General features: G+C 48.8%; 1 long non-coding RNA gene across 1 annotated transcript; it reads right to left on the reverse strand.

The window, feature by feature from the left end:
- Positions 1-1,276: 1,276 nt before the first annotated feature.
- Positions 1,277-25,667, reverse strand: LOC144612995 (uncharacterized). The gene is made up of 2 exons (XR_013550274.2): positions 13,701-25,667; positions 1,277-13,131 (listed from the first exon to the last, which is right to left on the reverse strand). It is a non-coding gene; the product is annotated as an uncharacterized LOC144612995 (long non-coding RNA).

The raw sequence follows: 25,667 nt of genomic DNA on the forward strand, positions 1-25,667 counted from the left end.
TCCTTTCTTCTATCCATCCTTGGAAGCCAGTCGCTAAGTTGGTTGTTTCTTTGCTTCAGACACAGACCCAGAAGCTGACTAATCACTCTACCATGGTGGAGTCTGGTTGAGTGCTAGTCTGTGGAGATCCTGCTACCCCCAGAAGTATCCCAAAGCCCCCAAAGCATGCACAATGTTTCATCTTGAGTGGCTGGCACCGTGGCCCTTGGTGTCTGTGGAAAAGCCCACTCCCGCATCCCATGGTCGGCCCGCCTTCATCTGGGGTTTGCCTGGTGGACAGGACCCGTGGGGAAATTCCCCAGGGCTGACATCTGACTCAGGTCCTCAGTAGTGGCCAGAAGTAGAGCCCTCTGTCTCCAAACACTATTGGATGCCTTACAGAGCTTTCCCAGATGGGAAAAAAATGAAGCGCAGAGAAGACCCAAGTGCTTGGATTCCCCCAGTAGGCCTGTGTTCTTGGCCTTGCATCCCTATCTCATCGCTACCTGAGGTTTCTAATTCAAGAACATGTGGCATCACAAGAACATAGGCTTGGGAGTCGATGGATCTAGGTTTAATTTTGGCCCTGTCACACTGTGGGTGTCAGTCTCTCCCATCCCCAGTTTCAGCAGGATAGAGATACTACATCTGACCTCAGAGGGCTGTTAGGATAAAATGAAGGTGCACATAAATCACTCAGAACTCTGTTCCTTTGTTCCAGAAATTTATCTGAGTCTTCCCGGCCTAAAGAAGGGAGAGATTGTTCTCAGAGAGTCACCTAAAACCCCACAGCAGCTGTGGCCTTGGTTTCATTTATACATTCATTTCTTCCTTCATTCCACAGACACTTACTGAGCACAACTCAAGCAGGAGACAAGTGCCAGGCCCTGTGCCCGACACTGAGGTGTCAGGGTGAACAGTTTGTCCTGGCTGTAAACTTATGGAAAAGGGAGGCTCTTGACCTGGAGTCTGGAGGTGGCTTGGCCATTTGCTGCTGCCCGTCTGTAGATGCTGAGAAAACAGGTGCTCAGCTTTGGGGAGATGAAGCCTAGGGAGAATTGGCTTATCATCCGTATTCTTTGCAACTCCCCCCCTCCCCCCACCTCACCCAACCTGCCCTACTCTGTAAGGTGTTTCCCGACACGCATCACCTACCTTGTGTAAAAGCACTACCCACAGCAACCTCCAGATGAGAAGAGGGGAGACATCTAGTCAGTGGGTAGATGGGTCAGACTTCTGGTCTCTTGCCTTTTCAGGGCTAAGGGGGTGGGGGCCCAGAAGGCTGAACTGCTCTCTCTGTCCTATAGAGGGATGAGGCACCCGGCTAGGATTGACTGACCTCCTTCCTTCCGGACATGGAGAGTTTCCCTCCGGTGGTACCGGGTTTGATGCCCATCACCTAGACCAGCCAGGTGATGGAGGATCATGCTGACCAAGGGCAGCTACATCTTGGCTCCTAGAGAAGGGCTTCTGACGTTTGGCCAAGCAGCCTGCGTGACAGTGTTCCCTGCATTACGGACAAGCTCTCGAGGTGGTGGAAGAAGCAGGGCCTCAGAGCTGGGGAGAGGTGCTGGCACTGTGAGGCAGGCAGCACAGTGGCTGGAATCCTTGGGACCAGTCCCTGCCCTGAAAGGGGGAGGCATGGGAGTTTGCAGAGGTTGCCAGCAGTGGAGGAGGGAAGACAGGGCCAGAACAGCTACGTACCTTCAAGGACCTTCAAGGAGGGAAGACCCACCAGGAGTAGTCAAGCAAGGGATGGCATGGCTGATGGCCCCCGTGTGGTTCCTATCCTGACACAACTCAAGCAGGAGGCAAATTTAGGCTCTGGAAATGGGCATGGTGCCGGGAGGGGGTGAGCCTCAAACCTCTCCGTCGTAGGCCACTTTGTCCTTGTGATCTCACTCCTGTAAGTGCCGCTGAGCCCCCGCCTCGTGCTAGGCTGAGCAGAACTGACCCAGAGATGGGCATGAAGGACAGTCCTGCCGCCCCCGCCCCGCCCCCGTGTGGGAGCCGCCTCCTAGTCCCTTCAGATTCCCTTTCTCCAGCCCAGTACAGCAACCGGGAGTGGCTTCCCAGGGCCTTTGGGCTGGTGCGTGATGCAGGGAGGATGGGGGGCACAATTCCAGGGGACCCGGGGAAAGCACATCCCCCTTTCTTGGCTACTCTGGCCTCCACTCAGGTCCAGGTCAAGTGTGGCCTTCCAGCTGGGTGAAGCTCTAAGGAGGGCGTCCTTTTTTCTTGTCTTCGTCTCCCAAGGTCGAAGGGACAAGCCACCCAAGCGCTGAAGGGGGACCTTGCAGGCAAGAAGGTGCTGGCCCTTCAGCTCCCCACCCCCTGCCTACAGTGTTATTTGGACATAAAAAAGAAAGAAGCATTGACACATGCTACAGCATCGATGAACCCTGAAAACACGCCAAGTGGAGGAAGTCAGACCCCAAAGGACAATTTTTATTTTATTTTATTTATTATTTACTTTTATTAATGAAAAGAAGAAGTTACTTTATTTTTCTTTCTTTCATTAAGATTTAAGGGTCTTTGGGGGGCACGTGGGTGGCTCAGTCGATTGAGCGTCCAACTTTGGTTCAGATCATGATCTCACAGTTTGTGAGTTCTAGCCCCGCAGCAGGCAGGTGTCAGCGCAGAGCCTGCTTCGGACGCTCTGTCCCCCTTCCTCTGTGCCCCTCCCCTACCTCTTGAAAATAAATAAAATATTTTAAAAATATATATAAGGGTTTTTTTTTCTTTAAAAAAATGTTTAACTCCAGGGGCACCTGCGTGGCTCAGTCACTTGAGTGTCTGACTTAGGCTCGGATCATGATCTTGCAGTTCCAGAGTTCAAGCCCCACATCGGGCTTGCTGCTGTCAGTGCACAGTCTGCTTTGGATCCTCTGTTCCCCTCTCTCTGCCCCTGTCCTGCTCATGCTCTCTCTCTCTCTCTCTCTCTCTCAAAAACAAACATTTAAAAAAACCCCAAAACTCTCCTGCCTTAAAAAAAAGAATATAAAAATTTAACTTCAGTATAGTTAACATACAGTGTTGCCTTAGTTTCCTGGGACAATTATTTTAGATTCTATTTATATGAAATATCTAGAATTGGCAGATTCATAGAAACAGAAAGTAGGGTAGAGGTCACCAGGGGCTGTGGGGGAGGGGAAATGGGAATAACTAATGGATGTGGCTTGTCGGGGGCTATGAAAGAGATTTGGAAATAGTGGTGATGGTTGCACAACTTTGTGAATGTCATTAATGCCATCGAATTAAAGACTTAAAACTGGTTAAATGGCAGGTTTTACATTGTGCGTGTGTGTGTCCCCAATAAAATTTTTTTAAACATTTAAAAAAGGCCACAAAGCCAAGCAAAATGCCTCCTGGTCAAATTCAGCCTCCACGTTGAAATCTGACACAGGACCTGGAGGCAGGAGAGGCTGGGGGTGAGGTGGGAGTCTGGGATCCACAGGGTCAGAAGGATGAAGAACCAGCGGAGAATGGAAGAAGGGGAAACTGAGGCTTGAAGTTGCCTCCAGCTGCCCACATGGTCTGTACCAATCAGACACCAAGCCCCATCTTAACACTCTCCCCGCCTCTGTCCTCACTGTCCCTGCCTCGTCCAGTCCTCCTCATCCTGCACTGGCTTCCTCCGCTTTGACCTTTGGTCTGTCTTTCATTGGCCTGGGTGGTGACCCTTCTAGAACCCGGATCTGATCATGTGTCTCTTCTGCTTAAAATTCATCTGCAGCTCCCCACTGCCTCCGCTCAGCCTTGCAGGCAAAGCTGTTCCCAGCTGATTCCAGCCTGCTTTTCCTGCTTTACAGTCGTCTCGTTCCCAAGTTCCGAGTTCCTTTACGTCCATAGCCATTTTTGAATACCTTCCATGTGGCAATTCATAAATGTTATTCCTAGTTTTCCCCACAACCCTGCAAGGTAGGTACCATTGACTCAGTTTTAGAGATGGGGAAACTGAGTCTCAAACAGCCTAGGTCACACTCAGGTCCATGCTCTTTGAGACATGTTGGCTCCTCTCTGTCATTTCTTCCCGGCCTCCCCGCCTTTGCTTATGCGCGAGCATAAGCCTGTCAGCCCCTAGCAGCTGGTTGATCATGTCCAAGGACTAAAGGTCCCAAGGCTTCTTCTGACTCATGTGGTGGCCGCACTTCAGATAGACAGGCACCTTGGTTGACATTGTGACCTTAGTGCCAGGCCTGGCTGCTAAGGATGCACACAGGCCACCCGCCAAGACCACAGCTTCCTGCTGCCTCCTCTCACCACCTCAGCCAGAAACACCAGATCCACGGGGCAATTTTCTGTCACCAAAATTTGCTAAGAGGTTGAGGGATTGCAGACGATGACAAAGCGGCCATCAGTCTCCTTTAGGAGGACCCAAGCCAAGGTCCCTTATTTTTTTTTTTTTTGTATTAACTAAACTCTACCCCCAACATGGGGCTAGAACTCATGGCCCTTAGATCAAGAGTCACATGCTCCGCTGACTGAGCCAGCCAGGCTTCCTGGAAGTCCCTTAAAAGAGGTTTTGTCAGGGTGCCTGGCTGGCTCAGTTGGTTGAGCGTCGGACCCTTGATCTTGACTCAGGTCATGATCTCAAGGTTCAGGGGATCGAGCCCCAAATCAGGCTCTGCACTGATGGCGTGACCATGGTCTGGGCTGGAGACAAGGCAGCCATCGGCACTGTGGCCAGTGAAATGGATTGTGATCCTCTGACCTCTTTCTGGGATGCGGGGAAGGGATGGGGAGGCTGACAAAGCTGGAGAGAGGCAGAGGCAGCCGCTGCTGGGGCTTGCGTGGAGCTTGCTCAGGATCACAGCACACTGTCCCTGTTGGGTCCCAGGCAGGAGGCGGGGCGGTGGTGGGGGTGGGGTGTCTCCTGGGATCCATCCAGGTCCCAGGAGCCTGGAGAGTGCAGTCTCAGATCCCTCGGTGCCCATTCTGGCCCCTCCCGCCCCATTTCCTGCCCCAGGGCCCGTGTGTGCGTTGGCCCTGCCTTCTTCTCCCCCAGGGCCACCCCACACCCTGACCTGCCAGCCCAGAACTCCTCACCCCCTCAGCCTTCCCAGAAGAGCCATCCTGGTCCTCGGAGGTGGAGGGCGGTGGTGAGTTGGTCCTGGGAGCCTCAGATGGAGGAGACCAGGCGGGGAGCACACACACCCTCGGCCTTGGGGTTCACAGCTCCCAAGCTCTCCTCTTCTTCTCGAAGGATTGGTTCGGATGGGGCTAGTTCATCTACATACGGCCCAAGGGAGGGGGAGAGCCCTTGAGAGCCCAGCCCCGGGTCCTCCAAGGGGGCGATGGAGGAGACCGTGGAGGGGAGCACTCCTGGGGGAGGCCCTGGGTGCTTCAGCCCAACGTCTCTCCTCGGGACCACGGAGGGCAAGGGCCCGGAATGGGGAGCAGGAAGGAAGCAGAGACGCCACAGGGACTCGAACCCTGGCCCAGCAGCACCGGGCGTGCCACCACCAGCGCCTTTTGCTTTTTCCTGCTTGTTTTCTCACAGACTCAAAGGTGAAAAGCAAAACCTGAACGCGGCCATGGGCCGCGTCCAGTAAAAGAAACACCTGCGGCGGCTCCGGGCCCCCCTCCCTCCCAGGTTCCCCCTCGCTGCCCTGACAGCCCTGTCAAATGTGCAGCCAGGGGGACGCGTGTCCCCTTGGCCGCATGGACACATGTTTCCTGTTGTGCTGGATGCACATCCCAACTGCAGGAGCTCACAAAGTCCGACGGAAAACTGAACCACAAGTTATGGTCCTGCTCACTGTAGGGCAATGTCTTCGTATGTAGATGGAAATTTCCAAAAAGATCCTAAGAAATGGGAGAGGCCACCTCTCTGCAGTAGGGCTGGGATGAGTGAGGGGAGAAGGATTTTACTTTCATTTTATACCTTTTTCCATGGCTTGAATTTTTAACTCTATGCAGATGACTTTTATAATTAAAGGCAAAACTTTCAAGTTTTTCATCCAGAACAGGAAATCTAAGAACTAGAGGAAATTTCAAGCACCCCAGCCTAGCTCAAATGCCAGTGGTCCTCCGCATCTGCTGGGCCCCTGCTGTGTGGGGCCACACAGTCTAGCCCACCTGCCTGGCCTGCCGTCCTCGCTCTCTCCACCAGTGCCGGCTGTGGGGTCCTTCCTGCGAAGCTGCCACTGCTTGAAAATGAAGTCAGAAGCACAGTGTCCCCACCAGCCTCTGGTCCCGTGTCTGAGTTCCCCGAGAGGACGGTCTGAGTCACCAGGGCCCCAGAGACAGGAGGAACAGGAAGCGTACCCTGGACCCTGGGCCACTTTACCTGCCCTGGGCCACCCTCCCCATCTGGGCCCCAAGCACCTGCTTCTCCCAGGCTGGGCTCTGCCTCCTGTGGGCCCACGGCGGGTCCAGTGGGAGCACCCCCAAGCTCTGCGGTCCTCATCCAGGAGTCCTGTCCTGGCCTCTTACGAGGGGAGGGCTCCTGGACCCCTCCCACCAGCCCGGAGGAGCCCAGTAGCCCTTCTCCAGCGGAGTCCAGAGGAGAAGGTGAGGCTCAGAGAGGACTGAGACCTGTTCAGGGTCACACCAGGCCAGGCTGACAACGGGTCCTCTCTACTAGTCCTGACGGATGCTCTGCAAGCACAGCCAGTCTTGTCTGTCTGTCTGTCTGTCTCTCTCTCTCTGTCACACACACACACACACACACACACACACACACACACACACACACACACCAAGGTCTGGGGACCACTGGGTGAGCTCAGAGCCAGACTTCCATCCCCCTCACCCATCTCCCTCACCTCTCCCCCACCCCCTCGCTTGCCCATCGCCCCTCCTGGCCTCTCTCCAGGCTTCAGCCCCCAAACACACCACAAAAGGCAGGCACTTACTTACTGCAGCAGGAAAGAGGAACCGTGCATAGCCATCTAAGTCCCAACCTGATGGAGGAACAAAGCTCTGACCTTAAAAGGCCTTAAAAAATGGGGGGGTAGTCAAAACACAGTCTGTAAGATGAGCAAAGAATTAATTCAACATGTTAGTGACAAGACCCTCAAGGTGTCTGCTTAAGGAAACTCAGAGAGTGACCTACACAGGAAACGTGTCCCCAGTGAAAATTAAAATGGCTTCAAGGGAAAAATAAAATAAAAATAAAATAAAATGTCTTCAAGGAAGCACTCCACACTCACAGGCAAAAACAGAAAAACTTGTGTTGGCAGGGCAGTGGGCAAAACCGGAGTGCATAACCGGCCCTTTCCAAACATCTGGACCCAGGGCAGTGAGTGAAGAGAAGCAAGCAATTCCCGCCCCTTGCCTCCGGCCGGGGGACAAACCAAGAGCAGCCTGGAGGTATAAAAGAGGATTTGCCCAAAGACGCCTGTGCCCGTGTAATTCAGGATTACAAAATGCTGGAACCAGCCCACGCAGAAGCCCACGAGGTGACAGTGGCAGGCTCACAGCCTGGAACACCCCAGAGAGCCTCAGCCAGAACAGGTGGATTATTTCAACAGAGTCACTGTGTCTACAAGGTAGCCTGAAGTGGAAGAAGCAAAATGGCTCCCGATCACTACTGTATACAACGAAGACACGACACGGGCAGGAAACAGACGAGAGATGGAAAAATGGTTTCAAGGTTCAACAGTTGAAAATTCCAACACACAGGTACTTCATTCAACCCGCAAAGGAGGAGACAGTGAGGTGGGGGTGGGGAGGGGGTGGGCTCCCGTCTGCCCGGTCAGCACCCGGCACTCCACGCGGCAGGGCCGGACTCCACGCACCAAATACACTGCAGCGAAACACACAGAACAAAACCGGTGAGCAGTCTTGGGGGCAGCGGAGAGAACCACGAGTGGTGGGGAAAATGGAATCACGCTTCGCATTACATGGGGACGTCGCGGCTTTGGACTGGACCCCAAACCGTCGAGAGGGACGGACCCAACGTACGGAATGTGACAAAGAATACTTTCTCAAACACCATGGAGCATTTATAAAAATAATCATACCTTAAGCAGCGAAGAAAGGGAGCCACAGATCCAAAAAGGCAGAAACTGTACCGGGCACTTCCTCAGGTAACCATTCATTAAAATAGAAATTGATTATAATAGTTAAAAAAAACAAAACACAACCCTTCCGAAACCTCGGGAAATTTAAAGCGCACTCTTTAAATAACTATGTTCAAATGATACGTCAGAACTAAAAGCAAAAGCAAATAGGAAATAAGGACAATAAACTCTTTTCCCAAATACAGACGGGGAGCCTTCAGGTGCACCAAGGGGCACCTCCTGAGTCCCCACCGTGGCCCGGCCAGCCCCACCTGCACTCCCAGCTCCAGCCAGTTCCCTTCACAGCTCAGAGGCTTTGCTATCGCCCTTTTCTCAGCCAAGAATGCTCTTCCTTACAGCCTCACCTACCTGTCAAGCGACAGCTCAAAGGTCTCCCCTGGGTTAGGGCTCTGTCTTCACCCTCAGGCTGCACTCCATCCCCGGTGGCTGTTGCCGCACCGTGTTCACTCACCATCTATCTAGTCACCATCGGAGACCCGTCCCCCAGGAGAACAGGGGCACCACGGGAAGGCAAGGCCATTCATCTCGCCTGCCTGTGTCTGTGGAGACCAGCCGAGTATCTGGATACCGAGGAGGCTGTTGGTTGGAGTGATCGTTAGAAACCGAACTGTGGACCGAAGCAACAGCAGTTGGCCGTTCCCCCCTGCAGAACGCCCCTCATGCTCCCGCTGGGCCCTGGCCACTAACTGGCCTCCATGCATCCTCTGGCGGCGGGGGTGGCGGGGGCGGGGAGGGGGCAGCAGTTGCCTCCCTTACGGAGGGTCCACGCGTCAGCATTGGAGGGCTCTGTCCGTGGTCACAGTGGGGCTAGAGCAGGACCGCCTCCTGCCACAGCCTCCCTGACCGCGCTCTGCCTCCCCCGCCTTCCTCACTAAGCACGTAAGGCAAGACTGGAAAAAGAGGGACAAACAACATCCAAGGAGAGCACAAGAATTAATGAAGTAAAAGCAGAAATTAATAAATTACAACATGAAAACAGAACTGGGTATTCTCTCTAAAGCTGCTTCTTTGAAAAAACCAGTAAAATAGATTTCTCGAAAGTCTGTCAAAGATAAACTAGGAATAAAAAGTGAAAACTATTTTTTTTTCCTTCCACCCCCAAAAACCATTGACAAGGATATTAAAATGCAAAAAAAAAAAAAAAAAAAAAAAAAAAAAAAGCTCTACACTAATACGTATTTACGAAGGCAATTTTCTTAGAAACCTTAATTCAAACAAATTGACTTACAATGAAATAGAAATACGGACTAGCCTATAACTCGGGAAGACATTGGAAGTTCGCAAAGAACTTGGAATCTCCAAAAGGAAGTGGCAGCCCAGGCGGCATTACCCAACACTCTGTGTCCAGTCAACTGTGCAAAGTGGGGAGGCTGACAGGGACCGGAAACAGCAGGGCCCCTCACTCCCAGCACCTGTGCCGTGTGACCCCTCATCTCAGCCTCACGCAAACCACGAGTTATGTTCTGACTTTATTTTTGTCCCCATTTTATTAAGGAAACCGGCTTCAAGGATTTTAGAAATGTGGCCAACGTCACGTGCTAAGTGGCAAAGCAGGGAACAGAAAGTCAGTTGTCCAGCTCAGAGGTTTGCTCTTTGCTGCTGCTCTTAAAAGCGTCTCTGCCTTTCCTGAGGTCCTGATACGGAAGCCTGCCTGACAACGCCCTGAAGCTGAAGTGGACCTTCTGATTCATTTCTGTGTTGGCGGAATAGAGCTCCAGGCTTGGGACCGGTGTGTTTCAGAAACCACAGGAGGCCATAATATTCCGTGATGTAATTAATCATGAGAGAATGAAAGGAGAAAAACTCGATGCTTGGGGGGGCAGCGGCGGGGGGGTGGGGGGGGAATGCAGAAAAGACATCTGAATAAATCCATTATCTATTACTGGACATAAAAAACAAAACCAAACCTTCCAAGCACTCCAACGAGACGACCCCGGCACACGCACCAGGTGGAACCCGCTGACGTCGCACAGGAAGGAGTGCTCACCCACTTCACGCTACAGGATCGGAACACTCTTTTCTCTGCCCCCAAACCTTAATCATTCACACGACACCTGGACATTTTTTGCCATATAACCAGTCCTAGTTTTTTTTTTTTTTTTTTCCTTAAATCAAGTTACTTTCGACATATAAATTTATTTTATGTCAAAGAACACTACCAAGAAAGTGGAAACACGACCCCCAGAAGGGAAAAACATGATAAGGCTCTAGTATCCAGAATACACAAAGAACTCTTAAAATTCAATAATGAAAAGATAAACACTCATTTAAAAAGGGGACAAAAGATCAGTATAGACAGTTCTCTAGAGAAGATCTACACATGGCCAACAAGCACATGGAAAGGTGCTAGACACTGTTAGTCATGAGAGAAGTGCAAATCAAAATCACAGGAGATACCACGTCACACCCATTAGGATGGCTATGATCAAAAAGCCAGAGGGGTGCCTGGCTGGCTTGGGTGGATGAGCATGCGACCCCGGGTTGGGAGTTCAAATCCTACACTGGGCATAGAGCTTATATAAAAACCACACACACACACACACACACAGCCAAATAAGAACAAGGGTTGAGGGTGTGGAGAAATCAGAAACCTCATCAATTAATGGCGAGAATGTAAAATGGTGCAGCTACACTGGGAGACAGTTTTGCGGATCCTCAAAAAGTTAAGCACAGAGTTATCTGACCCAGCACTTCCACTCTGAGGCACACACCAAAGACAATTTAAAACAAATTCACATAAAAAGTGCATAGAGGTATTATTCATAATAGCCAAATGAGTGGAAACAACCCAAATGTCCAACAAATGACTGGATCAACAAAATGTGGTGTAGCCACACCAAGGGCATATTCAGCCTCACAAAGGAATCGAGTATTGTTACATGCTGCAACGTGAATGAAACTTGCAAACGCTGTGCTAACTGAAGTAGGACGGACACAAAAGGACAAATGTATGATTCCGTTCGTAGGAAGAACCTAGAATAGGCAAATAGACAGAGAGTATAGTAAAGGTTATCAGGAACCAGGAGGAGGAACACCAACCTGCAGAAGCTGCTCGTGCTGTATTCTTGCCAATCACTAGGTTGCCTCTGTCAAATCAATGTCACATGTACTCAACTCACATTCACATCTATTGCAGACAGACTTTGATCAGTTACAATAATGAAAATGCAGGAAAAAAAGTGTGGGGGGGGGGGGGGGGGAACCGGGAGGAGGGAGGGAGGGATGGGAAGTTACTGTTTTATGGGGATCAGGCTTCTGTTTGGGAAAATGAAAAAGTCCTGGAAATGGGATGACAGTGATGGTTGGCAAAACACGGTGAACACACTAAAACCCACTGAATTGTACACGTTGACAGCATGAATCTTACAGTATGTGGGGGGACATTTCAATTAAAAAGAGAACAAATATATTTCTCTTAAAAGGAAATGTTGTATTACCACCATAAATAGAAAACCAGCCATTTTCAAATACATGATAAAACAAATACGTGAATAGTAAAATTTGAAGAGGTCTGTCAGCAGATCACTCCAGCTGAGGACCGTCAGGATGACAACCAACGGGCAGCCTGAAGTGTGCTGCTGGGGCTTGTGCACACCTGCCAGGGCCAGCCCGACCCCTCTATCCGCCGACAGATCCCACCAGCGGATTGGGTGGGAACAAGACCATGATGCTCACAGCTCATTAGTGATTACAGCCAATGCCAGCAAGACAGGAGAGAAGCATGAAAAACGGAATGAATCACATGGATGACAGAACCATTAAAGATGACTCTGAAACTCCAGTAGAACAGTGCTCACTCCGTGTCAGCAGAGCACTGAGCACGATGCCTCTTTATTTCATTAAACCCTCATCCCACTTCTTAGTAGATAATATGATTATTCCTTCTTACAAATGGAGAAACTGAGGCAGAGAGCTCGTGGCACAGAAAATAAATAAGGGGCAAGTCAAGCATGAGAGCAGAGTCATCTGACTCAAAAGCCCTTTCAGCCTGGATGCTATATTGTCTTCCAATTGGCCTTAATAATCAGCCTATTTATGTCCGAAATAATGTATACCTATAAAACAAGTCTTATCATATACTACCACAACCAGGAATTTTAATGGAAAAATATATCTAACCACAACACAGAATATAACATATCTAGGAGCGAACTTCATAAATGTCCATAACTTGCCTAAGAGAGGGCTAAAATTTCTGAGGGACACGAAAATCATCCAATCCTAAACGAACAGGGGGGGCCTGTTCCTAAATGGAAAGTCTCAACGTCATAACATATCGATAAACATAAACAATTCCAGTAAAAATCAGAGTACCTTAAAAAAGAATGCCAGGGGCTTGTATTACCACGTTTTACAATCAGATGTGATAAAGCTAATATAATGAAAACACTGGACTGGCGGAGGAAAGATAGATCGGCGGAACAAACTAGAAAGTTCAGAAACATACTCAATCACATTAAAGGTACTTAGTACATAACTAACAAGCTTCAGATCAGTAGAGAAGGCATCATCCAGGAAGCGGCGCTGGGGAAATCAGCCGTCTTGAACTAATTGGATTCTTACCTCACACTGTACAAACACCAACACGACTTCTAGACGGATTAAAGAGTTATGTCAAATGTCAAAAATGAAAGCACAAGGAAGCCAGTGGGAAATACAGCAGCACATCAAAGTATGAAACCACGATCAAAATAACAGACTTGACAACAAAACTGAAAACCACTGGCAAGATGCAGCAAGTAAATTTAAAAGGCAAATTACAACTTGAAAGCAACGCGGCAGCATCGCGCGTCAACTTAAAAAAAAGGAAAAAAGGGCAAACTACAAACTTAAACAATGTTTTGTAGTCATTCGAGGGTAAACGTCCTCCAGTGAAGGGTTCTCAGGAGATGAACACATAACTGAGGCACAAGCCGTCACACACGTCGGCCGACAAAGTGTTCACTCAGCGTTACAGAATCACAAAGTGGAAACTGAACCGCGGCGACACTGGAGCTTACCTTCTACTCAGCAAAGATAAAACCCCAAACGGCCAAGGCCGGGCTGCAGGGAACCACTGCGTCTGGAATGGGGCGGGGGTTGGGGGGGCACTTCACAACCTGAGTCATAAAACCCAGAAGCCCTAAAAGAAAACATTGATACATAAGTGTATTTAACACTCTGAACAGCAACATTCTAGCATGAAACACAAAGGCCAGATCAACGACAAACAGGCAAGTATTTGCCGCATCAGTGACAAAGGCTTAATTTCTTCAATATATGAAAAGCTCTTGAAAATCTGTAAGTACGCAGCCCAATAGAAATAGAACTCAAAACTACAATGAAATGCTATTTTTACTTCTCACATTGACAAGTAACCAAGTTTAAGAACGGTGTTGGCGAAGTGCGGGAAAACGTGAAGCGGAAGAACGGAGCTACGGCGAGCGTGGGCTGGCAGCACCCATCATATTCAGAAAGACACACAGACCAAGACCCAGAAACCTTCCCCCAAAGGCACAGTTGCCCATATACACAAACAACCACATAGGCAGATACTCAGTATAGCCTTATACACCGTAAAAATCGCTAGAAACAATCTAATTGCTCCTCACAAGGGAAAATGGGTAAATTTAAACACTGACTACCACACAGATGTGTTTCGAAAAGCCCAAGGTAGGCCAAAAAGGACAAGCGGTGAGCTCCTAGATGTACCGTTAACTGAACAGTCCAAAGTGCGAGACCGGATGTGGTGTGCCGGGGCCTCTGTAGTGAAATAGGCACACAGGATTATCCAGAAAGAAATGCAAGCGACTGGCCGCAACTGCTGCCTCTGTGGGAAGGGAGGCTGGGGTTAGAGAAGGATGTCGCTACATCCCCTTTACAGGGTTTGAATTTTTTATATGTGCACATATCACTCTGAACATTTTTTATATCTTGAAACAAACTGGAAGAAAACCGGCAGAGCCTCTGCCCTTGGGGTCAGCAGGAGGCAGAGGCAGGGCCTCGCTCTGACACACAGACAGCTGGTCCCACAGCTGTTACATCGACAGAGGAGTCAAGGGGACAGCTACCACTTACCCCAGAAGCGAAGGGGGCAAGAATAAGGCTGCCGGGGATAGATCTGGGCCTTGTGGTTCCCAGCGTGAAGCTCCCCATGACCCTATTAGTCGAGTAAGAGACAGAGCAGGGCTCACACCTGTGCTCCTGGCCCTCGGGGGGCCTCTGAGGGGAAGCGCGTACTTAAAGGGGGAACCAGCTAAGGCTGGGTGCGGCAGGCAGGCAGCAGAGGGAGCAGACCGTGCCCCACCCGGATGCACGCCTTTTCCACTTGGGATTAGAAATGCTGACAGACAGATGCCAGGTAAGAAGATTTCAACAAGACCAAACAAATAAGATATAATTAAAAGCCACTTTCGGCCGATGTCACAACTGCTGTCCTAGAATAGTTGGTTTTTCAGCCTGCTTAGGAGAAAGAACGCCAGAAGTAGACTCAGAGTCTTGCTAGGTCTAAATAAGTCAGACACTATCTGATGCTCAATTCTGGTACCGACAAGCAGTTGTAGAGAGCGATCGGTTTTAACTCAATTCCATAGCACATTACTCTACTTTGGCAGCAGAAAGTCTCAACCCACCTGACAAGATGGAGAATCCCAGATGGCACAGCTGCTGTGCTGTGCTGTCCTGGAGGGGCTGTGAATGCCTGGAGCTTCCTTAACAAACACACTTAGGTGGATTTTTTTTTTTTTTTTTTAAGTTATATGAAAAGAAAGCAAGTAAAGATAAATCCAGTATTCGGGATGGCGATTACATTGGCCTAGAGATGGGGGCAGGGGGAGAAGATGACCACCCGGGTAGAAAAAGCTACTGTCTAACGTCCTAGGTTTGACACTGAACACAAGTCTCAGAAATGCTTACCACATTATTAAAAACACCAAGGAAGCAAATAAAAGAGAGCCATGTCATGTCACAAACCAAAGATTAACCCAGTTCTGTGTACTCAAGTTCCAACAAGGAGAGAATACTCTTGCCTTAAAGGGAGCAGCATAGCCTCCACATACTAGGTTTTCAAACATAGTAACAGTGATGGTCATTAAAATTTGCTGTATTTGGCTAGAAACAACAGAAACTAGCGGCTAAAAATTCCAGAAACAGATTCAGGCAGATAATTAATTGCAAGACACTAATACTGACCTGGAGCAAAGCAAAGTAGAATTCAGTCAGTAAAAGTTTGACATTTCCACTTTATGAGTATAACTCATCAATTTAGATTCACCCCTAAATTGGATTCATAAGGTGAAGACTACTCAGGAAACTGTAAGAGTACACAGACATTTAGCTACTGAAGAAAACGTAATCAGAAGCAAAATGAACAGACTTACTAATTATTATTAGACTTGGTAGATGGATGTTTTAAAAGTCCTTGTGTGATAGATACTTTTTGTACCAACAACAGAAGGGGAAAAAAGGAGTACGTTTGACACTCATAACTGGCAAACGCTTACCTTCTGAACGGAACAAAAAAATCTACGACCATTATAGAACTCAGTAAGGCATTTTACACAGTAAGCGGGCAAAGAGGTAAAAGGCAGATGGTAGACCAAATGGTAAAACGGACTAACCAGTAAGTTCAAAAACATGGATCAAGACTACCAAAGCCCTTTTAATAGTAGCAATAAATACTTCATGACACTGGACTCGGCAATGACTTCTCGGACGTGGCACCAAAGGCACAGGTGACGAAGGTAAAAAAATAGATACACTGGACTACATGAGGACTAAAAACTCCTGGGCATCAAAGGATGCGATCAACAGACTGAAAAGGCAGCCCACACAATGGGAGAAAATATTTCTAAGTCATCTATCTGATAAAGGGTTATTATTCAAAATATAGTTTAAGAACTACAAGTCAATAACAATAAAAAATGACCCAGATTTTAAAATGGGCGAAGGACTTGAAAAGATGTTTCCCCAAACAAGACATTCAAATGGCCAAGAATCTTATGAAAAGATGCTCAACATTACTAATTATTAGGCAAATGCAAATCAAAACCACAACGAAACATCACCTCTCACCCAATAGGGTGGCTGCTATATAAAACAATAGAAAATAGCAAGTATTGGGGACCATGTGGAAAACTGGGATTCTTGCAGACCGGTGGGAATGCAAACTGGTGCAACCACTGTGGAAAACAGTATGGAGGTTCTTCAAAAAATTAAAAGTAGAATTACCATATGATCCAGCAGTCCCACTTCTGGGTGTATCTCCCAAAGAAATAAAAGCAGGGTTTCAAAAGGTATTTGCACACCCACGTTCCCAGCAGCATCGTTCACAACAACCAAAAGGTGGATGCGACCCAGGTATTAATTGACCAGCGGTAAACAAAATGTGTTACATACATCTGATGGAACGTTCCGGCTCTTTTATTTTTTTAAAGTAAACTCCACACCCAACATGGGGCTCGAGCTCATAGACCTCAGATCAAAAGTTGCACGCTCCAATGACTGAGCCAACCAGGTGCCCATTTCAGCTCTTGTAAAAAGGAAGAGAATTTTGACACATGTAACACAGATGAACCTTGAGGATATTATGCCAAGTAAAATAAGCCAGTCACCAAAGGCAAGTACCGTATGATTCTGTTTAACATGAGGTACCTAGAAAGGTCAAACTCCCAGAAACAGAGAAGGGTGGTTGCCAGGGGAGGGAGGGAGAAGGGAATGGGGAGTTTAGCAGGCACAGAGTTTCAGTTTTGCCAGATGAAAACGCCCTGGAGATTGGTTGCACGACAATACGTCACGCTACTGAACTGTACACTTAAAAATGATTAAGATGATAAATTTTATGTTGTATTTTACCACAACTAAAAAAAAAGTTGTAATAAGAAAAATTGAAAATATCCGATGTCACCAACTACGCAGGGAAATGGAGATACTCACAAGAGGAAGTGTAAGCTTTCCGGAGAGTATCCGAGTCCGTGAAACCGTGCATACTCACCGAGCAGGCAACGCCACACACACACCACACTCACAGAGACGCTCACAGCAGGCACAACCTAAAATAGTCAAGACACTGCTTACTACTTAGGAGACGGAGGAGACATCCTATAGTATAAGCACCACGGGATACAATAATGCAGTTTTTCATTTGATCTTTTTTTGAGGTCATGGGCCTCTTCGGCAAGCTTATGCTTTTCACACACACACAATATATATATGTGTATATATATAAAATACACACCGTTTCTGAGCACTCACAGACCTCTAGAAGCCCATCCGTAGCATTCTTACGGAAGAATTAACAACCCTGAGAAAAAGCCACGTCCAACGTGTTTGTGAACTCCACTGATACAGGGAAATGCAAATGAAAACAGAAATGCAAAACCAGAGCAGACCAGAATATGCACACTGATTGCCATCAAAGGCTCAGAGCAAGGCGGGCAGGGAGGGGGAACCAGGAGGTAGTGGTTGGACAGGAGGCTGGGTAATGAGAGGAAGGTGGCACTGCAAACGCTCGATGAAGAGTAGCCGTGTGCCCAGGACACACGTTCACCTGGCGCCATTTCACAGAGGAGGGAAACAGGCTCGGCGGGTGGGGTTCAGTGACTTTCTCTAGTGCATAAAGCTTCTAAGTGGCCAGGTCGGGGAAAACCCAGATCCATCCTTCGGCACCTGCTTTGGACACCTGCCCCCGGGGCTGGCGTTGCCATAGGTCCAAAACAGTTAGGATGCGGTAATGCAACCTCCATCACGGAGGCCCCCACTAGAAGACAATACCTGCCTGTCTCCAAGGTCTTCTCCAGTGAACTGTCCTATTGTGACAGCCGCGACTCTTCCACTCAATCATGTAGCCACAGGGCGGGGGACACCAGGAGGGGAGCAAGCTCTGGGGGGCTCTGAGAGGACATCAGCCCCTACCCCCCACTGGCTGCACAATAAACTCCAGTTGTGGTACATGTTTAAGCGTAAAAAATTAAGCCATAAGTGTCACAAGAAAATCCAGATTAATATTTATATACTTTTGGGGTGGGAGAGACCTAAGCAGAACACCGAGTGCAGAAACTATAGCAAAAGGACCTCAGAAAAATGGTGCCACTCTTTCGTATGTCTGAAACACAATACACAAAATGAAAAGGTAATCTAAAAACCGGGGAAAGCATTTACGTTGAACATAGATTGTTAATATCCTTAATATGTGTTTCTACAAAACAACCAATAGGAAAATGAGCAATTAGTAAGCCCAAGTAATCCCCCCCCCCAACACACACACCACTGCAAATGGCCAATCCACAGATATTCTGTCTCAGTAGCGGTAAAGATCTAAGGTTTTTAATATAGTGATACCTTGGAATACTGTAGAAAAGGGAAGACAAAGCCAGGTTTACCTCAATTATGAGAACATTAATTTACAAAGTCCCTCCGGGAGGGCTATTTAGCACTATAAATGAACCTAAAGTCTTAAGTTTGACATAGGCATTTCATATATTCATATATCCCAAAGAAAGAATATCAGATGTGATCAACTGTGAGCCACAGGGAAGGTCATCATAGCTGTACTTCCTAAGAGAAAAAAAAAAAAAAAAAAAACAACAACCTGGAAAATAAGATCATCTAACTTAGATTGTTTAAACTGATATAGCCATATGACGGATTACATCACCACAAAAGATGCTTTAAATGACAGGAAAAGATGTTCACTATATATTAAGTGAAAGGAGTTGCAAAGCAATTTACAGCATAATCCCATTTTTGTAACAAAAAAAATCATATCTTATGCATAGGAAGAAAAAAACTCTAGAAGCAAACATACCAATAACAGAAAATTACTGAGGATTTTGGTTTTTCTGTCTTATTTGTAAGCCTCATGATAAACCTTTTTTATACGTGAGAACTCAGTTAAGAGGTATTTAAAAGAGAGGGAAGGCGGCACAGAGCTGAGGGGCCTGCAGCAGAGAGCAGGCAGTGTCCTTACCCAGCAGGCCAGAAGGTGGCGGAGAGGACACCCACAAGAGCAAGGTCAAGGCCACACCCCCAGGGACATACACCTTTGCATCTTTTTATTTTTTGTTATTTTGCTACCTTCCTCTGCCCACTCCCAGACTGCAGGGGTGCAGTCTGTGTTAAATACGAACACTTAAAACATACAAGTATCTGTAAGCCTGTTTGCATTTCATTTAATATCAGCACCACACAATAGAGAGCAGACCAGAGGTTAACACTTCCTCCAGACACTCAGCCACACAGAGCGGCATAAGAGGTCCTACAAGTCCCTTAATGTCCAAGGTCAGGAAGACAAACCAAGGGCAGCCGGCAGAGTGGAAGAGGCGGTGGTTAGCGTCTGATCCCTTTTGTAAGGAGAGCCACTTAGGCAGTTCTGACTATGCCCAACCTGGGCACAGAGAGGCCTCAACCCATATTTACTCTTAGGCTATTTTCCTTTTTAAATGAACTTCCAAACGCAACTTTTGCTATCCTTATGCCCCCATTACTTTCATCTTGCACCAGATCACCATTTTCTACTTAATGAATTTCATCGTGTCATCCACTGCCTGTGCGAGTTCAGAGAGAAGGCCGAGTTCAGATCTATGCACGAGGAGGCAAAATGATTAGCAAAAATCATCAACGCGGTCATTCACACCTGCAGCCCACTCACTTGATGGGAGAATCATTGTGGGTGAAGAACAGGTAGAAGGCTCCTTTTTCACAGACCATCTCAGGAGCCCCTGGATTGGGTGGAGGCTAGGGGGCCTGAGCTTCAGCTGCCTGCTGTCTGCCAATACCAACCACTGGGTGCCAACCACACCCTTATGGAAATCCTTTGTCAGCCAACATAGTTGCTAGGAAACACTGCCATTTAGAAAAACATTTATAGCAGTTACCTTCAAGGTTGGAAGCAAGAGTTTTGTAGTCAGCATATAAAAAACAAGGAGAAACTAGTTCTGAAAAGAGGGCAGGGCAGCTGGAGGAGGGCTGGGGTAAAAAGCAAAGAGAAGGGAAGGGGTAAGATAGGAAAGGAGACCTAGATTGTTCTACAGGGATGAAGGACCAGAGAGGTGAGCAGGGAAAGGATCCTGAAACTTGCACACAGCCGTGCCCACTCTCAGCAGAGCCTTTAGCCTGTCCCACACCCCCCCACCCCTGCCCGGCCACTTCCTCCTCCCCAGCACCCATCTCCAGTTTCTCAGTAGCAGACACATGAGGGTTTACCAGGACCCTAGACGCAGGCCACCTAGACACAAGGAGGGAGGACAATAGCCAGTCCCATGCCTGCTCTTGGAGGAATTCTCTAGGCCACGCTCTCCCACCGCTTTGTTTTGGTCACAGACCTAGCCTGTCCCATCTCCTCTCCCCTTCCAAGGTAAACTTCCCTTTCGGCTCCCTTGCAAACTAAAGCCTTAACGGAGGTTGGCAAGGGTTTCTATCCTGAGCCCAAAGTTTTGCCTCCTGCGAGGCAAAACCTTTGGGCCCAAGAGTAAATACACAACAGCAGCGTGAGGACTTTGCTCCCAGGATGAGCCTCCTGCCACTTCCCCACCCAGGACAGAGTCAATTTAGACACATGAGACGAACTATGGATTCCAAGAGCTTCTGCTCACACTCTCTGTTTAACCTTGGCCTGCTCCGCAGAGCAGGTGCACAATCGAGCCCAAACTCATGTCACTTACCAATAAAGCCAAACCAAAGTCTTTGGTACTAAAGATGAGAATTGTGTTTAGATTCGAGTCCAAAATACATTCCAGCTCCCCCAAACCACAAGTACAGAAAACACAGAACACGCGTCTGTTGTATTCTTCAGACGGTCTCCCTTCAGCAAAGGGAATGATAGGTCCCCTTTCCAATGATACCATTTGGAAATCTAACCAGTTAAAGTTCCAGGATATTAAAGTACTCGCCCAGGACCTTGACACTGACCTTCACCGGCTGGGTGGTTCCGCATCAGTTTGCACGACCATTAGACACTCCCTACGGTGAGCTGAGCCCCCATTCCTGTCCACCAGGCTGCAGACCATTGAGGACATACTTGTTTTATTTGAAGTTACTACACACTCCACTAAGTGACCTCAATTATTTAAAGCTACTGAACAGCAAATCTAGGCCTCAATCTATAAGAAGATGATACAGCCAACGTCATTATCAAGATAACTCGTTTACAGAAAAGATAAAGGTCGAAAAACATAAGATAGCAATACAAATTAAAGAGTTTTAGAACTCAAACCTTTATTTGTGCTGTAAAGAAAACGATTAGTAATCATGTACACGATGCAACAGAAGACTAGTTCTCAGCACAGAGCAACACAGAAGTACTTTAACCACCCAGTGTAACAGCTTCCATTTCACAACAGCATAACAAACACATTTCCCCATACGCGCATGACTAATAAATTCTGAGGACAGGAATTACATCATACCCAAGTCATGATGAAAAGCTGAACGATTCCAACATATTTTTAAACATTAAAAAAGAACCCATAAGACAAAAATCCCAGAAGCAAAAGGTATTGGGGATCTTAAATTTTTAGTGAAATCTAAGGTTAGAGGCACAGGAGAAAGAGCTACTGGTATTACTTTACCAACTCCCTGGATGCAGCTCAGAAACACGTAATCATAAACGGTTTTCTTGTCTTTCCCTGAATTTTTAAAAACAGACCACATCTAGTAAAGGCTCCCCGCTCCCCCGGCCACCATTCTGCCTATTCCCCAAACTGATTTTGGCTGAGAGTTGCTCCAGTACTGGATCAATCTGAAAAGCACAAATGTTCAAACTAAAGATAGAATGGATTCACTCAACCTTTGCAAGGCTACATGGATTGTTTGCTACTATATATCACAGTAATTTTACAGTGACCATAAAAAGGTTATTCTGTTACAAACACTAATGGCAAAAATTTTTACTGCTATTAACACGGACCACAAAGACAAGACATGTGTTTGAGACATAAAATTCCTATCATTGCACGTTCACTTTGCTCAGAATTTTCAACCACAACATCTCAGTAAATAGCAATGTTCCAAACCCCAAAGAGTACATCTAATCTCAAGTGCACACCAACATTTTAAACTTCAATACTTTAAAAGCTCACAATGTGCACATTTAAAGTCCTAAGACTTACAGCTCCCCAACACCCGCACACCTTCATATAAACCACTGAAAAAGCTCATGGAGCAGCAAAGGCTGGTGAGCACTCTGCGGATGGGGACTCCTGCCACCCAGCTTTCATGGGACTTGTACTCATGTTCAGTTGTCTTCCCTCTTTCCCACCTTGCAGCAAGGCAAAACAATTTTAGCTTCTTTCTAAAGTTTTGAAGCAATCTTTTGTGCTTTCTGAGAGACAATGTAACTAGCACTAACAATTTAGTAGCGTTAACTAGTATCTTCTTTCTCTGTGAGTCGATTACCTTCCCCAGAATTTTACCCTTTTTGCCAGAATTCCCTTCCAACCCCCATTCCCTACCACCCCTACCCTCTGCAACATTTACGGTATCAACCCAACCCTCTCCCTTTCCTCACCCCCACCCCTCCCAGTACCAATGCCAACGTGTACCACTCCAACTGTCACCCCTGCCAGAACCAATGCCAAGGTGTGCCCCCCCCCCCAACCCTCACACCTCAGTTGGGTCCTCCCATTTGAAGTTTACTTTCAAATGAAATCAAGCAAAATCCACATGAAAAAATATATAGAAGCATCAAAGATCACTGGTAGCCCCCCAACCATTTCCCTCAGTCATCTGTGATGCAATCAGAATGCCCAAAGACCTGCCATTTCTAACAGAATTTGGCCACAACCAACTTGTACCCACCCCGGGACTGTAGCATAACACAACGACCCCCCCCCCCCCCACACCCCACCCCCTTCGGTTTGCCAGTAGGCTTCATTTAAGTATTTGCTCAAGGCGTTTCAAACGTGAACACTTTCCCCAGACACAGGTTAGACCATCACACTAATTCCTCCAACCAATGTGCAGGCAGGCAGGCGCGTGGGTAGGCGAACGAGTCACCGGGCTCCATCCGCAAGATTCATCTACAAGGCACGACTCTGCGTTGCGGCACGTTACAACGTCCTACAGCTTAAGAATCTTCTTGAAGCAATGTTCGTAGCACAGAACTAGCAAAGACCGAAGGCTCAATTTAGAAGACGCGGCATCTGAAAACCTCCGCCCCGGAAAAGGAGGGGTGCCTGGGGGTTGGTGCTCCGGGATCAAACATTCAAAGCAACAGATCTGCTGATGGCCCGATGCATCTGCTTTGGACTTTGAATGATTGCCCCCTCGCGAGCTCATCTGAAAACCTTAAATGGTGGCCTCCTGCATACAGGGCTTCCTGAGCAAGGCCTGGAAACAGGACACTGGAGAAACTTCCACCTCCTAAGCCTCTGGAAATTCAATCTGCAGACATCAACTTAGGCGGGCTCTCTCCTTCAGGGTCTCCCCTCCTGCACTGCTACGACTCACACTGGCCATGGGCTCCATTTCTCCTGGTGCCATCTGATGACCACGATGAACACTATAGTAACAAACCATGGTCCATGAGGCATTTCGTAACTTTCAGCTGGTGCCAGAGCTGCAGGCCCACCCAAGGGTACACATTCCGTCCCCACCCTCTCCGCAGGCAGGCAAGACCACCCCACCCCACCCCGAGTCTCAGCAGGGCGTGCCTCTCCTCCTCCACGATTACCGACATAACTGAACTTCTCAAGGCCGTTGCCAACTTTCCCAGGCTTACCAGGTTACCAGAAGCAATGTTTTAAACGAATGGATAACCTCGAGAGAGTTAAAGGGAGGAGGAAGGGCAGAGTGAGCTCACAGAAGAAGTTAGCACGGAACCTAGAGGAAAAGTCCAAAGGGGAGCACTGCCACCTGGAAAATAAAGCTTGGGTCAATTTTGTCCCCAGACACACAAATATCCTGCCTCAGCAGCCCCAGCCTGTCAGGCGTCAGGCGCCACACCAGTAACCGCTTCGATGGCACCCTACCTCCTCAGTCACTCCTGAGACCACCCTTACCTCCGACAAAGGGTCTGACCTCACACCCAGACCTGGGTTTCACCAGGCTGGGCATGGCCTGGACCCTGTCCCAGGCCGAACCAAAATTACATACCACCCTGGGCCAGAGCTGTCAGGCCCGCGAAGCTAAGTTCAGTATCCACAAGACCAGGCCTCATCCCCACGCGGGTTCACAACCCTCTGAAAAAAAAGGGGGCTGCTGACATTGACGAGTTCGAGGTCTGCCCTCCCAGCCCTCCTGGGGCCCTGCACCCCACTGCCTTCCTTCCTGATCATTCTCTGGGAGCCAAATGCCCAATTCCGCTTCCTCTCCAGTAAGGGCGTTGAGATCCTGTTCTCCTCCTGCTTCTAACTTCTTTCCTCCTCCCACACAAACCAGGGCACGGGGCTCGCTCGGCCCACGCAGGAGCGGTGCCCTCCTAGAGGCCAAGTTCCCGTTCTCCAGAAGGAAGCGACAGCCAGGGCTAAAGGGCTGTGCTCCCCTGGGTCACTGCGGGGACCTTCAACGCAGCTCTCCCCACCATAGGTCCCCCAGGATCTCGTTTCCTCTTTAACCTTTCTTATTCTCCTACCCCAACCCCCTCGAGTCTCATCTAAGCCTGTCATCTCCCCCATCTGCCCCCTGAGACCCTGAGCTGGCCACTTCCTCCCCCACAACTACAGCCAAGCCCGCAGCCCTCCCTGTCGCTAACTCCTGATGGACAGGCCACAACTTTTGCTTTTATAGCCCCGGGCCGCATCACTCGGGGCACGGCTCAACGGGACGATTCCTCCACCGCCACGCGAGGGGAAAAAAGTCCCTCCCTGACCTTGCCCAGGGAGACGACTCGGAGGCGGGTCTCGGTCTCCCGGGGCGTCCACCACCTGGATTCCTCAGTTGTCCCCGCCTCCCCTTTAGCAGTGCCTCGTGACACGGAAGATAGATTTCAAGGTCATATTTGGGAAGAGGATTCCGCGGGGGAGAGTCCCCTTTTTCTTTTCGGAGGACGAGGCAGTAGGAACACCGTTCCCTGAAAGACCGGGCAGTGGGGGCGGGTTGGCGGGCTGGGGCCGCATTCCCGAGGGGGCCAAAGCAAACGCCGGGTCTTCTTAGGTCGCCCCGCCCCGCATAAGCCCGAAAGAAGGGCCGGCAGAGCGCCTGGAAAATTCCAGGCGGCCGCGGAGGGATCTCTGCAGAGGGCGCATCACCTCGGGCGGTGGCGGCGGAGCGCCGCCGCGTGACTGCTCGGGCGGCGGCTCGGCCGCGTGAGCGCCGGTGACGTCAGCGCCGAGGCGCGCGGGTGGGGGCGGGGCGGCCGGAGGCCCCGGGCGGCCGAACTCGGGACATTTCTAAGGGGTGCGGGGGGCTGCCCGCATGTTGGCGACCAGCCGTCCCTCGCAGAAGCGCACGCGGAGCTGCGCCTGTAGCATCTCTGGTTGAGAAACCCCGCCGTGGGGTCGTTGTGTTAGGAATGGTTGGGGGACAAGTTGATTAAAACGTTAATGCCCCGTGATGTTCCTGCGTGGTGGCTTGTAGGCAATGTGTTACGGCTTTGTTATTTTGTCCCCAGGGGCCTGACGGTTTGAGGTGTTCCATAAGAAAACCACGCCTGGGATAGGCTACTGAATGATTTTTCATAATGCATTAAGGGGAAATCAGTAATTGCCAAATGATGAAATCAAAATCTTGCCAGTGCAGAAAACA

The sequence above is a fragment of the Panthera onca genome, chromosome D1 (assembly GCF_046562875.1).
Source record: "Panthera onca isolate mPanOnc1 chromosome D1, mPanOnc1 haplotype 2, whole genome shotgun sequence".
Classification (NCBI taxonomy): Eukaryota; Metazoa; Chordata; class Mammalia; order Carnivora; family Felidae; genus Panthera; species Panthera onca.